This window comes from Tiliqua scincoides, chromosome 5, assembly GCF_035046505.1.
Source record: "Tiliqua scincoides isolate rTilSci1 chromosome 5, rTilSci1.hap2, whole genome shotgun sequence".
Lineage (NCBI taxonomy): Eukaryota > Metazoa > Chordata > Lepidosauria > Squamata > Scincidae > Tiliqua > Tiliqua scincoides.
This window is the reverse complement of record NC_089825.1, coordinates 128058807-128073066: the sequence shown is the minus strand read 5'-3', so window position 1 is coordinate 128073066 and position 14260 is coordinate 128058807.

Sequence of the window (14260 nt, the reverse complement as noted above, 5' to 3'; positions counted from 1 at the left end):
TACAGAACACGGCTTCAGCAGAAGTTTTCCCCAATGCAGGCAAAGTAAGACCATTTTGCAGTCAACTCCAAGTCTTCAGCAAACCTGCAATTAGAAAATTCCAGTGCTAAAAAAGTTACAAAATCCAAATGTTCTAAATCAACTTTTTTCCTTCCAAGCCAATTACTGAGTAGAAGTAAAATTCCCGGGGACGGGAAAGGACACCTTCATTTGGCAATCTTCAATTGAGAAACATGGCACACTAAAAAAAAAAAAAACTTATCCAAAAATCCTTTCCAAACTTTCAGAAATTCCAACCAAATTGTTCCACACCTTTTATAGTCCAAAGCAAACACACCATGTAACTAGGAACAAGTTATTCTGAAGCTGACAGACAAACAGAGAAATTGACTTGTGCCAGTCCAGACAAAGGCATCCATCCAATCCAGACAGACTCCAGAAACAGCCTTGGCCTCGGAGTAAATTCCAAAGTCCAGAAGAGGAGTGCAGACAGGAAAATCCACCCAAAGGTAAATACAGGGTGAACTCAGAAGTTGTAGAACTGCCAAACGATGGCCAGCTTTGACATCCAGAGAAATCCTGCCATCCAGATGGCCATCAGTCTAAGTGGCCTCCTTCCCTACTCTCTGCCCCCCAAGCAAAGTCCAAGGAGAGAGTTGGTTGGGTTAGGTGGCCTGGTTTCCCATGGACCTGCAGTTTGGGAGTTCTCACAGTCCAGCTGAACTTCTCTCACAGTGAGTTTGGAAAAGCCCAATCTCCAGAGGTCCTGAAGTGCAGAAGGAAGACTGACCAGCACTCTCACAGCTCCATCCTGCTTTGGACCTGTTCCCAGCTCTTTCCACATGTGAAAGCCTTTTTCTGCTGAGGACGGGTTTGCTGCAGGCTTGAGGAGAGTCTATTTAAAACCAGAGGCAGGCAGGCACCCACACCCACAAATTAAGGCTCGGTGGTGTGTTTCATTTTGCTGGGATTCTGGCTCCCGAGCAAGCCAATAATAGGAGGCTTTGATGAGCCTTCCCCAAAGTAGCAATTCATCAGGCTCAGGGAGGGAGAGACTTAGGCTGCAATCCTATCCACACTTACCTGTGAGTAAGCCACCTTGACTCTAATGGGACTTACTTTTGAGTAGATGTGCATAGGATTGGGATCCAAGGCTGCAATCCTAACTATGCTTTCCTGGGAGTAAGTCTCACTGAACAGAATGGAGCTTACTTCTGAGTAGGCATGCCTAGGATGGGGCTGTGGGACTGGCCAACTGAGCAACCCAGTTGGGTGGGGAAGCACCAGGCTGGCCAGGATCACTCCAGAGCTGGTAGGTGGGTGGGCGGGCATCTGCATGCCAGGCCAAGAAGGGGGGATCCAAGGAGGGGGGACCAGGAGGGGGCAGGGAAGGGGGCAGCAGCCAGCAGAGAGAGAGAGAGAGAGAGAGAGAGAGAGAGAGAGAGAGAGAGGCTGGGAAGGGAAGCGGAGGGGATGGGATGGGAAGGCAACAAAGTAGCCCAGGCGAGGCCGATCGGGAGCGGGCGGGCGGAGGAGGCTTCAGGGCTTGCCCTCCTTCATTGTCTGCGACCCCCCTGGCTGGCTGGCTCTCCTTCCACGGCCCCCTCCTGCGCCCCCGGCCTGGGCAGCAGCAGCAGCAGCGGGGGATTCGCGCTCCGATCTCCCATCTGCTGGGCCAGGAGGGGCGCGCGCCCTTCCTCCTCCTCCTCCTCCTCCTCGTGCCGGATGCTGCCCGGCTCCCCCCACTCCGGGCACTGGCGGCTGTGCCTCCTCCGGCCCCCAGTCCCCTCCCTCCTTCCCTCCCGCCTCCCGATCCTGGGTCCTAGAGGCGCCCACTCCCGCCACAGCCTCCTGGGGATCGCCACCGGGAGACGGGGAGCCCGCTGAACTAGGGGCTTCTGCGGACTGGCAGCCCATCGGGGGCAGGAAGGCTTGTCCCCAGTTGGCCGGTGTGGATCCACCAGTGGCGTAGCTAGAGGGGGGCACAGCACTAAGCTTTGCAAAAACTTAGTGCTTTACCCCCCCCGCTAGCTACGCCACCGCCCACCAGCCCTAATTTTGGGCAAGCTGGGAATCCATCAGGCGCAGGAACACGTGTCCCTAGTTGGCAGGTGTGTATCCACCAGTGGCGTAGCTAGAGAGGGGCACAGCACTAAGCTTTGCAAAAACTTAGTGCTTTGCCCCCCCGCTAGCTACGCCACCGCCCACCAGCCCTAATTTTGGGCAAGCTGGGAATCCATCAGGCGCAGGAACACGTGTCCCCAGTTGGCAGGTGTGTATTCACCAGTGGTGTAGCTAGAGAGGGGGCAAAACTTAGTGCTTTGCCCCCCCACTAGCTACGCCACTGCCCACCAGCCCTAATTTCTGCAAACTGGGAATCCATCAAGGGCATGAAGATGTGTCCCCCAGTTGGCAGGTGTGTATCCAATGGTGGTGTAGCTAGAGGGGGGCAAAGCACTAGGTTTTTTTTTTAGGGTCCCTCAGCACAGTGGAGCCTGGAATGGCTCCAAAGGGGAGGGGTCACTTGCACGTCGTGCCGGGCCTCCCCACAAAACATAATGCTTTGCCCCCCTCTAGCTACACCACTGATATCCAGCCACACCCAGCAGAGACTGCAGTAAAAGCAGCAACTGCTGGCCATGGTGTAGCTAAGGCATCTAGTACCCAGGCTCAAAGAAGATTTTGTAGCCCCCCCATGGCAAAATCAAATTAATTAAATGAAAAGTTTTCAGGTTAATTGGCCATAACGTTTGATAGAATACAGCTATCCCAATGCAGATCGTTTCACTGCATACTGCTTTAAATTACCCATCCAATGATATAGAACATGAAGGTCTTCTTTGCACTTACCAAGGTTTTCATCATTTGGGCCACTAGTGTCCAGCTCGGTTTGCTGCCTCCCTAAAGCTTGCTGCCAGGTGCAGTTGCCACTCCTGCACCCCCCTAGCTACGCCACTGAGAGGTGGGGCCCAAAGACCCTGAGTTGCAAAAGGGCCAGCCAATCTGTGCAAACCTGAACACGTGTCTGCCACAGTAGTCCAGGCTGGAGGAGCACACAAGCTGCCTAGCTTGGCTTTGCCGACTGAGGGCCCAATCCGATCCAACTTTCCTGCACTGGTGCAGTCATGTCAATGGGGTGTGTGCTGCATCCTGTGGTGCAAGGGGCAGTCACAGAGGCCTCCACAAGGTAGGGGAACACTTGTTCTCCTACCTTGGGGCTGCACTGTGACTACACCAGTGCTGAAAGTTGGATAGGATTAGGCCCTTAACCCCTGCAGTGTGGGAGGGAAACCCCCTGCTGTGATTGGCCTCTGCGACAGCATCAGGAATCACTGGCTAAGGGTATGAAGTAGTCTACCTGCCTTTTCTTGATGTTGCCCTTACAACAATCCTGCAAGGCAGATAAGTAGGCCTTATTACCCCCCATATTGCTGTTAGAGGCCCAGAGGGAGTGGCTGGTTTGACCAAGGCTCCCAACTGAGGTCAAGGAAAGTGGAAGATTCCAACCAGGGAAATCCTGAATTGTTGCTTAGATTCACAGCTAGTACTATATTCTACACCAGGGGTGCCCAAACCCTGGCCCTGGGGCCACTTGCGGCCCTTGAGCACTCCCAATGCAGCCCTCAAGGAGCCCCCAGCCTCCAAAGAGCCTTGTGGGAGCCTGCACTGGCCCAATGCAGTTGCTTTCAGCATGAGGGTGACTGTTTGACCTCTCGCGTGAGCTGTGGGATGAGGGCTCCCTCCACTACTTGCTGTTTCACATCTGTGATGCAGCAGCGGCAGCAAAGGAAAGGCCAGCCTTGCTTTGTGCAAGGCCTTTTATAGGGCTTGAGCTATTGCAAGACCTTCATTCATTCATATAAGTTCATCTTTAATATATTCATTTATGTAAACTTATGCAAATTTATTCAATTTGTTAAATGTAAATTAATTCTTTCTCCCCCCCCTTGACACAGTGTCAGAGAGATTATGTGGCCCTCCTGCCCAAAACTTTGGACACCCCTGTTCTACACAAAAGCTCTGACAAAATCCCCTGCTGTTGGCTTCCACAGCTCTAAGTTGCCTTCCACTCCCAGTTGCCTGATGTCTTTATTTTTAAAAAGGCGAGGGGAAACAAATGAATTTAAGTGAATTAGCAGGGGAATTGGGGGGGGGAAGTGGGGGGGAAGTCCCACCCAAAGCTGAAGGAGAATTTCATTTTGATTTGAAAAAGTGGCATTTTTTTTTCATAATTCAGATAAAAACGGTTGAATGCTAAACATTTTCAGTTGTTGCTTTAGATCTTTTGATGTCCTAGGTGTGTTTACTCAGAGGTAAATCTCACTGTGTTCAATAGACCTTACTTCCATGAAAGTGATGGGAGTGGCCGGGGACAATATGAGACAGGCAAAAGAAAGCATTTCTTCACACAGTTTAATGAATTTAGGACAAAAGAAAGTGCTTCTTCACCAGCCCTTAGTTAGCTTGTGGAATTTGCTGAAATGGGATGGAATGACAGATCTGGGGAGCTTTCAAAGGGCATTCCAAAAATTCACAGAGGAGGAGGAGGAAAAGTTGTTACTGGCTGTAAGTCATGTTGGCCAAGTGGAACCCCCATAGTAAGGGGCAGCCTACCTCAAAATACCAGGTGCTGTGGGTGGGCTCTTGCCTGGAAGTCTGCCTGTGGGCTTCCTGGATGCACCTGGCTGGCCACCTTGAGAAACAGGAGAGACTCCTTGGGTCTGATCCTGCAGGGATCTTCTGCTGTTTGGAATGAGGCCTGCCTAAGCTCTCTGATTTCAGCATCTGTGGGGTTGGCTGCTAGTTCTCCTTTCCTGTACCCTTTCAAACTTTGCGGTGATTTTAATCTGGGCTGACCAGACCTTTGCAGAGTATTTCAAATATAGCGACACAAGAGATTTATATACTATATATACTACACCATGGTGTTTCCCAGGGAGGGCAGCTGCCATTTCTCCTAGTGGCGTAATCTTGGATTTGTTTCACAGGCTTACCCAGTATCTTCAGACCTAAACTTTCATCACAATTCCTCTACCCCATAAACTGTAGACTGGCTCTCTCTCTCTCTCTCTTGAACATAAGAAGAGCCCTGCTGGGTCAAGCCAAAGGCCTATCTAGTCCAGCTTCCTGTATCTCACAGTGGCCCACCAAATGCCCAGGGAGCATACAAGACAACAGACACAACCTGTGTCCTGGTGCCCTCCTCTGCATCTGGCAATCAGAGGCAGCTTGCCTCTAAAACCAAGAGCTTACACCTACCTACTATGATATGTAACCCGTAATGAACATTTCCTCCAGAACTTTGTCCAATCCCCTCTTAAAGGCATCTAGGCAAGATGCCATCACTACTTCCAGTGGCAAAGAGTTCCACAAACTAATTACATGCTGGGGAAAGAAATACTTTCTTCTGTCTGTTCTAACTCTCCCAACACTCAACTTTTGTGGGTGTCCCCTGGTTCTTGCCTAACATCCATCCTAAAAAAGAGATTTTGGGGGGGAGGAGCTCAAAAGATTGCTCTCTATTTTTCAGAAGCCTGGTCACTCAGTAGTTGGTCCCAATAAAGCATCACCTATTGGGGATATAATGGCACTGCAACACCTACTGTCTGGTGCAGTGTAGCAATGGGAAAATGCTTCACCTGTTGAATTTGCATAGTGTCTTTTGCAGAGGCTGTTTGCTGGTGTTTTCTCTGCATCTCTTTAGACTGTGAGCCCTTTGGAGACTGGGAAACATGCATTCATTTGTTTTGCTCTGTAAACCACTCTGGGAGCAAAAGGAACCATATACACCACCCTGAGCTCCTTGTAGAAATGTTGTGAAAAAGGCAAGTAAATAAATAAATCAATAAAATGATGTTTTTGTTTTGAAAAGTGGTATTTGACGATGACGATTTGTACCTGCCACGCATCTCTTTGTTGGCTTCTAAAATGTATTTTTAAAAAACAAAAACATCAAGGCAAATTGTAATAATAAAACAATGGCACAAGAGTTATTTGAAAGTCTACAGGCAAATAACTAGAAAGCAAATGGGTTTCACCAACCAATGTAACAACAGGCTAATTTGCTATTAAGTACTGTATTCTAGCCGGAGTATTTTAGGAGTATTCTAGCTGGAACAGTCCATCTGGAGCCAGGTGCACCTCCCTTGGGAAGCTATTAACACATCCTGGGTATTGTCAGTGGCGTAGCTAGAGGGGACAGAGGGGTAGCAATTGCACCTGGCTGCAGGCTGCCTGGGGGCAACAGTCTGGCCCCTACCTGCACAATTATACCTGCCTGTGATCACTACTCACACCTCTTGCAAAAAGTGCTGGAAAAAATGCCATTCTTTTCAAGAGGGGCAGTAGGGATTGCAGTCCCTGGCCCTTGCTCGGGATGTAGGGGGGGACCAGTGGGCTTGGGAGGAAAGCAGGAGAGGCTGGGGGCAGGGGGAGGTGACAGAGAGCGAGTGGCCAGAGACACCAATTGCTGCTTGTGCCTCTTGTGAGGCAAACAGGAGGGGGCTGTGGGTGGGGGGAGGTGGTGGATTTTTTCATTTTTCAACCATGGGTATGATGTCACTTCCGGAAGTGATATCACTTCCAGGTGTGGCATGGAGGGGCATTCTTTTTAACTTTGCACCAGGCTCCAAGATGGCTAGCTACACCACTGGATGCTGTAACCAAAAAGGCCCGGTTTTGAGTGCCTAGCCGCCATACACCCAATGGCAAGTAGACCTGGAGTAGAGTCTCACACGTGGATCATGGGGAAGACTCATGTGAGAAGGTGATTCTTGAAATACCCTAGCCCGGGGTGCAAACACAAGGCCCAGCCTGCAGATGCTCTTTATCAGTCCCTCATGATAGTCCCAGCACCACCATCAGCTGCTCTTAGCTGCTAAGCTCTGAAGTGATATCTTAGCAGCAGAGACACTGCTGAAAGGGCAGAGCTGGGAGACCCCAATTATCACATGGGCCATCCTTTCAGCAGTGCTGATTCTTCCAAGGTGTTACTTTGCAGAGCACCTCTCAGCTGCTGAAAGGCAGAAGCAGCACTGCTAAAAGGGCAGCCTGTGTGATAATTGGGGCTCTCTGAAATATGATCAAGATTTGCATATTTTCTGTCATTTGCAGCTAGTAAGAAGAAAGTACTTACTTCTGGTCATCACCTGCTTAATTACAAAACACTTCCTGTTTAATGACATCACTTCTGGCCCTCAGCAGGCACCTTAAATGCTCTTCAGCCTGCTGTATGAAATGAGTTTGACGCCCTTGCCCCAGGCCCTATGGAGCTCTTAAACATGATATCTTGAATTAAACCCAGAAATTAATTGGTAACCAGTGAAGCTGACGGAGAATCAATGATTGGATTTCTTGGCTCTAACCAGCCTATTCTGAAGCTGCTGACATTTTTGGGCTATCTTCAAGGGCAGCCCCACGTGAGCATGTTGCAATCATCTAATCTGAAGGTGACAAGAGCATGAATGACTGAGGCCAGGTCTGGCTTTTCAAGGAAAAGGTACTGTTGGTATACAAGACAAAGCTGGGAAAGGGCACTTTTTGTTGGTTATTGATTTACTGGGTGACCTATGCTGTAACATAGATAGGAAAAGTGTGGTTTAGTCAGTGTGGTCAGGAAAGTGTGGTTTAGGATTTCAGCCTTAGAGCCCAATCCTATGCATGTCTACTCAGTCCCATTCGATTCAATGGGGCTTACTCCCAGGGAAGTTTGGATAGGATTGGGCTGTGAGTTAGTTAGGGCGCAATCTTAACCCCTTATGTCAGTACTATCCAGCACTGGCATAGCGGTGCCCACGGGGCATGTGCTGCATCCTGCAGTTGGGTGTCACTCACAGAGGCCTCCTCAAAGTAAGGGAATGTTTGTTCCCTTATCTCGAAGCTTCATTGCCCAGTGCTTGAAAGCACTGACGTAAAGGGTTAGGATTGCACCCTTAGTTAGTTAATGGGAGTGACACCACTGCATTTAGGCTGTGCAAATGATATTGTAATTCTGTGTGGCCTGGTATGGCAGGAGGTCCATCGTGGGGGCAACACAATGAGCTCTTGCATTGGGTGACGTCTCTGAAGGTAGTACAGCCTCATTCAGGACAGACTGTATGCTTGTCCACAAAGCCCGCAACCAACGAATCCTTTGAGTTTCAGTTGGTTAGCCCTTGTCCGATCTCCAAGTGCTTCCAAGCACAGCAGGTTCAGGACTCCCGCTGCCTCCATGGGTTCAGAAGGCAGAATCAGGAGACGGAAGTGGGTCATCCACACACTGGCGACAGTCTATCTCCTAAACTCTTCCAGAAGTTTCACAAAGACGATGCATTGGAGATGGGATGGAACCAATGTTGTGATACCCAGAATGCCACAAGCTGGGGTGGAGCAACAGCCTCCGCCCCCTTGGACTCGCCTCTAGGAGGGAGGATCAGAGCCAGTGCAAGGCACAGGAGCCGGGGGGGGGGGAAGATGGCACCTTCCCCAATCTTCCATCAATTTCTTTATTTGTGTTGTTCCGTGCCCTGCCTCTCTTTTACAGATGGAAGACCTAAACTAGGGGCAACTTGCCCATGTCACTTCATATTTTAGCACAGTAATAACAGCCATGGGGACTGAAGGGGACTGAATGCAGATTTCTGAGCGCCAGGGCCTCCTCTCTAACCATTGGACTGTGCTGTCTCTCAAGATAACTTGTGGCATTTTTGACATTGGGTACCCCACTCAATATCACACAGCTGGCAGCCGAACCAGAGCGCACCTTTGGTTCTTACGGGGTACAAGCCATGATGTGTATGCACAACCTCCTGATTTTAGAAATGGGCTATGTCAGAATGCCAGATGCAAGGGAGGGCACCAGGATGCAGGTCTCTTGTGATCTGGTGTGCTCCTTGGGGCATTTGGTGGGCCGCTGTGAGATACAGGAAGCTGGACTAGATGGGCCTATGGCCTGATCCAGTGGGGCTGTTCTTAGGTTCTTCTGAGTCAGTGTAGTTAAATTTACAAAATGTGGGAGGCGGGGAAGGGAAGTCTTCCTGGAATCACCTACCCTTGTGGGTAGGGGCCAGAGAGTCTGGGGAGAAGGCATTCTGCACATGCTCAGATAGATCCTATCTGCTTTAGTTTTGAGCATATTTCAGGGCGGAAATGTGACCTTGAAAGAGATTCAGGGCTGAGTTTTGGTGGGGCAAATGGAAGGCTGCTGAGGCCCAGAGAAATCAAGAGAAAACTGTGTCCCCTTCCCCCCCCCCATGTCCTGTACTAATGCCATCCTCTTCTTCCTCTTTCTGATTGTCCCAGTTCTTGGAATTCCCTTGTTTACTTTGCTATGGTGACAAATATCAACTACCAAGCAGGTATTTTCCTCTCTGACAATTTTTTCCTCTCCTCCCTCTCTTAGCCGCAGGGTAAGCCCTCAGAATGAGATGCAAATTTCTCCCAGCAGGCAGGGAAGTTGACTGGGATTTCTTCCGAAACAAAAGCAATGTCCTGGGAGACAAGTGAAGCGGGAACCCCTCTGGCAAAGGCAGCTGCTGGTGGCTTGTGGCTGGGGGTGATGGAAGAGAGTGGGTGGAAAGGGGGGGCTCTTCCTACCATCTCCACCCATTCATAGGAAAAAGAAAACCTCAATGACTTATAATAAAATAGACTGTGAAGTTGGACAGATCAATATTTCCATCCAGCTAGGTCATAATTTGAGTGAGAACCCAACCCCAGAGATTAAGGGCGCAGTTTTAAAAGCTTCTTGCCCCCCATCTGCGTGCCCATTGAGGAGATATGCTTATTTATTACAGACCCTACCATTAACAATATATGGAAAAATCACATGTATGCACGTGGGTATATGTTGTACACAGCGAGATATAGCGACAGGTCTCTGCCCTCAGGGGCCTACAATCTCCAGTGCTACAAAGGAGATGGAGATGGAGGCAAACAGTGGAAGATGTGATTATTTAGCAATGTGTACTTAGGCTTAGTTTCAGTAGGGGTAGGAGGATTTGGGAGTTGACTCTCTGGCTCAATAAATAAACCTGAAATTGCTTGTTGGTGAACACAAGGAAAGATTTAAGAGGGCTGAATTCTCCCCATTACTGCCTGAAGACAAATGATCATTGTGCCCGCCCAAGTTGCAGAGGGACTTTGCAGACACAGAGCAGTTGGCAACCCCTGCTTTGATTGTGGTTGATTGAACTGTTTCTGTGGCTGTGTGAGCAGCCTGAGTCCCCCTCTCTGCAGTTTCGCCTAACAGAAAGGCATCCTGGCATGTGATTGGGTTAGAATGAAATGACTTTGGTGAAGCCGTTGGTGCAGTCCTGGCACCTCTGTCTCTGATTGACTACATCATGACACTGCGTCAGGCATGCAGGTGAGTGGGCCTTTGATTTGTGTGATGGGAGGTCTGCTCTATGCTACTCCCCTTTGCACCCAACACCATGTTTCTGATATAAACAACACCCATCACATTGCCATTTCAGCACGCCATGAATCCCAACTTCCTGCCACCCACGTTGCAATACCGTTTCTTTCCTGCGGGGGGGGGAGATGCTGTTCAACCTGAACCTTCAGTTGTGTTTCCCACTCTTCATAAGAACATAAGCACAGCCCCACTGGATCAGGCCATAGGCCCATCTAGTCCAGCTTCCTGAATCTCACAGCGGCCCACCAAATGCCCCAGGGAGCACACCAGATCACAAGAGACCTGCAAGGCTTCCTGGGAATTGTAGTTAAGAAACAGCCCCACTGGATCAGGCTATAGGCCCATCTAGTCCAGCTTCCTGTATCTCACAGCGGCCCACCAAATGCCCCAGGGAGCACACCAGATCACAAGAGACCTGCAAGGCCTCCTGGGAATTGTAGTTTAAGAACATAAGCACAGCCCCACTGGATCAGGCCATAGGCCCATCTAATCCAGCTTCATGTATCTCACAGCAGCCCACCAAATGCCCCAGGGAGCACACAAGACAGCAAGAGACCTCATCCTGGTGCCCTCCCTTGCATCTGGCATCTGCAGCGGGACTTGCTTCTGAGTAGACGCGCACAGGATCGGGCCCCAAGGCTGCCCTCCTGCCACACAACTGGGAGTAAGCCCATTGACTGGACACCTAGACCTCACATGCACACTGGGCACAAGTGCCCCTTGGTGTGCGCTTGGGTGGGGCACTGACCTTGCACAATGTGGGACTTGAACCTTGTCCTGGGGGAGGCGATGTCCTCCGGGTGTGCTTTCTACTTGCCAGTGATGCGTCAGGCAGCCCAATCCTAGCTGCTCTGGGGCCGTGGGGCGCAGCGGTGCCAAAAGGACCACTGCTGCATCCAGTGGCCTCATGGAGGTCGCCAGAGGCCTTCTCAGGGGAAGAGGACGAAATTGCACAGGCCCTGCAGTGGGGCTACTTGAGACTGCACTGGCTAATTGGCAGGTGCAGACTGGAGAAGCTCTGTGTTGGGCTTTTCAGCCCAACACAGAGGATAGGATAGCCGCCTTGAGTCCCTTCGGGGAGAAAGGCGGGGTAAAAATAAAGTTATTATTATTATTATTATTATTATTATTATTAAGATCTGTTGGAGGAAACCTCCACCAATTCCTTCCCCTACCCCAAAAAGTTGCACTGCCACTTAGTGTTGCCGCTTACCCCCAGCCAGTGTCCTCCTGGTGCTGGGCCCAGAGCTGTTTGGCGCTGGCTCGGTGCCAGCGCTCCCTAGTTCCCCAGTGCACTAAATGTGCTTTACAGCATGTTTACGATACCGAACTCCAGTGGTGAGCAAACTCATGATTAAGAGTTGTTATCTATGATGGGTGTTATCTACCAGAATCAGCACTTTGGCATTTATTTTATGGGGACGGAACTGTTGCTTGTGTCACGGTGCTGAATCATGACTGTGCAGTATTTTGCTGACTCTACTACGACTATCATGACATATACATTACATTTTGCTGAATCATAACTGTACAGTATTACTGACAAGTGTCCTGCCTGTGGGTTTCATAGGACTGCCCTTCCTTTTTGGAATTCTCACTTTTTGAAGACATTTGGTGTTTCCATGCATATGGCAAAATCCCAACAATTTGAAAGTTGCTGTTTCACTGCAAGAGTCCTTGGGGCTTTCCAGCATGTGGTCACTCATCCCATGTTATCCATCCACCAAAAGCACATAAGAACATAAGAACAGCCCCACTGGATCAGGCCATAGGCCCATCTAGTCCAGCTTCCTGTATCTCACAGCGGCCCACCAAATGCCCCAGGGAGCACACCAGATAACAAGAGACCTCATCCTGGTGCCCTCCCTTGCATCTGGCATTCTGAAATCACCTATCAGTGCACCACAGTGGCCAAGCATCCTTGATGATGCCACTCATCATGTTTATTTTTTCTGTCTCATGCTCACAGTCGGAGCAAAGAACTGAAAAGTTGACTCTTCCCCCCCCCCATTTATAATACTTTATCTGGATCAAAAATGTATAGTCAGATGTCTTTGCCCGCCTCTCCATTTCTCATACTTTTCTCACCCTTGATATTTACATTCATATCAATAATAATATAGGACTACATGGGACTCTCTTCAACCTGTTACATAGAGGTGGCAAGAGGGTTCCTCTGTTGTATGTGGCTTTTGGTCTCTGCTCAGTATGGACCTGAGGAAGATGGCGGTCAAAGGGGAAAGGTAGCAGGGGAACCTCGCACAGAGCCAACGGTGGGCCAAAAAAAGTGTGAAACATTGGGGGCACTTTGGAGGCTGGAGAGGAGCAGAGGAGAAGTCATGTGTGTGCATGTGTTAAGTTTCACATCTTGCTTTAACATGATCAGGCAGTTCTTTGGCTACTCAGGTGCACAGCCCCGCCAGCCGCTTTGGGACACGGGTTGTGACTCAGTGGGGTCATTCCCCCAGCTCCACTTGCAAGGCAAGCCATTGTCTAGATCAGGGGTGTCAAACTCAAAGGGCCGAATAGCATTCCTGATGCCTGCTGAGGGCTGGAAGTGATGTCATTAGGCAAGAAGTGATGTCATTAAGCAAGAAGTGATGTCATTAAACAGGCGATAACAAAAAATAAGCACTTTTTTCTCACTTAGGAACTCATTAGCTACAAATGGCAAAAGAGAAAATACTCGAACCTTGACATATTTCAAGATAGGGGAGAGCCCAATTTTCATGTGGGCTACTCTTTCAGCAGTAACATCTCAGCGCTGCTCAGTGCCTGAGGGCCAGATAAAAAGCTTCCACGGGCCACATCCGGCCCCCGGGCCTTATGTCTGACACCCCTGGTCTAGATTTTCATTTTCCTGGATGACTCAGGGGCAGGGTGGGTGTCTTCTAGGAAAAAGCCCCTGTGGGCACAGAGAGCCTTCTGGGATGCACCTCTGGTGCAGTGAAGCCTGGAAAAAAATTTCTGAAACGGAACCTGACCAGAGTTTTCATAACCACAAGGAAACCCCATGAGAGATCAATATTATGTTCATACACCAGCCTGGTTGCTCCGATCAATATTATGCTCACACACCAGCCTGGTTGCTCCAGGGACATTAATCCCAACACAGTTAGCATAATGTCTGGGCCCTGAGCCAAGACTCCTGGGTTATCTGGGAGGCAAAGGGAAGAAAGTACTGCTAAATGAACAGAGCAGGAGGGCAGGGAGTCTCAAGTTGGGGCTTCCCGGAAGCATCTGACTGGACAATGGGGTGCCAGTCTCCCCAACCCCCATTGGCCTGGAGACCCCAGGAATCAGAATGGGTGCTCTCCAGGTGATGGCGGAGAGGCGTCTTGGATATTTTAGCAGCAGGATGGATTTCCTAGACCTTCAGTCTGATGATCCTAGAGAGATCAGAGTTGGTTCTTGACGTGAGAGCTGGGTGGAGGGCTTCCAGAGCGTAGCTCACAGTCTCAATTCCTGTACCAGCTCTTGCATGGCTAGGGGTGAAATGGGAATGCTGAAACCAGAGTTAAAAATAAATAAAAAAAAGAGTAGGGGAACTTGAATCCAGTTGCTATAATGGCTGGAGAAAGGCCATCATTTGAAAAATGATCTCATAACTGGGGAGACCTTTGGTGAAAGCGCTTATAATTGTGCCCCCCTGTTCTAACATACGCTGCAATTTGCTCGTCATATCTCCAACATTCAAAATCCATCCCCAGCTTGCGGTCTGTCAGCGGAATGGCACTACCCACAGGTTTTGCATTGCTTGTGATGGGTGGAATCTAACCTCCAATAAAATAGGGATACCCAGGGCATGACAGGCACCTGAGCAGTGTCTACAGACAAGAACTCTCTGCCCAGCGAATCCCCAAC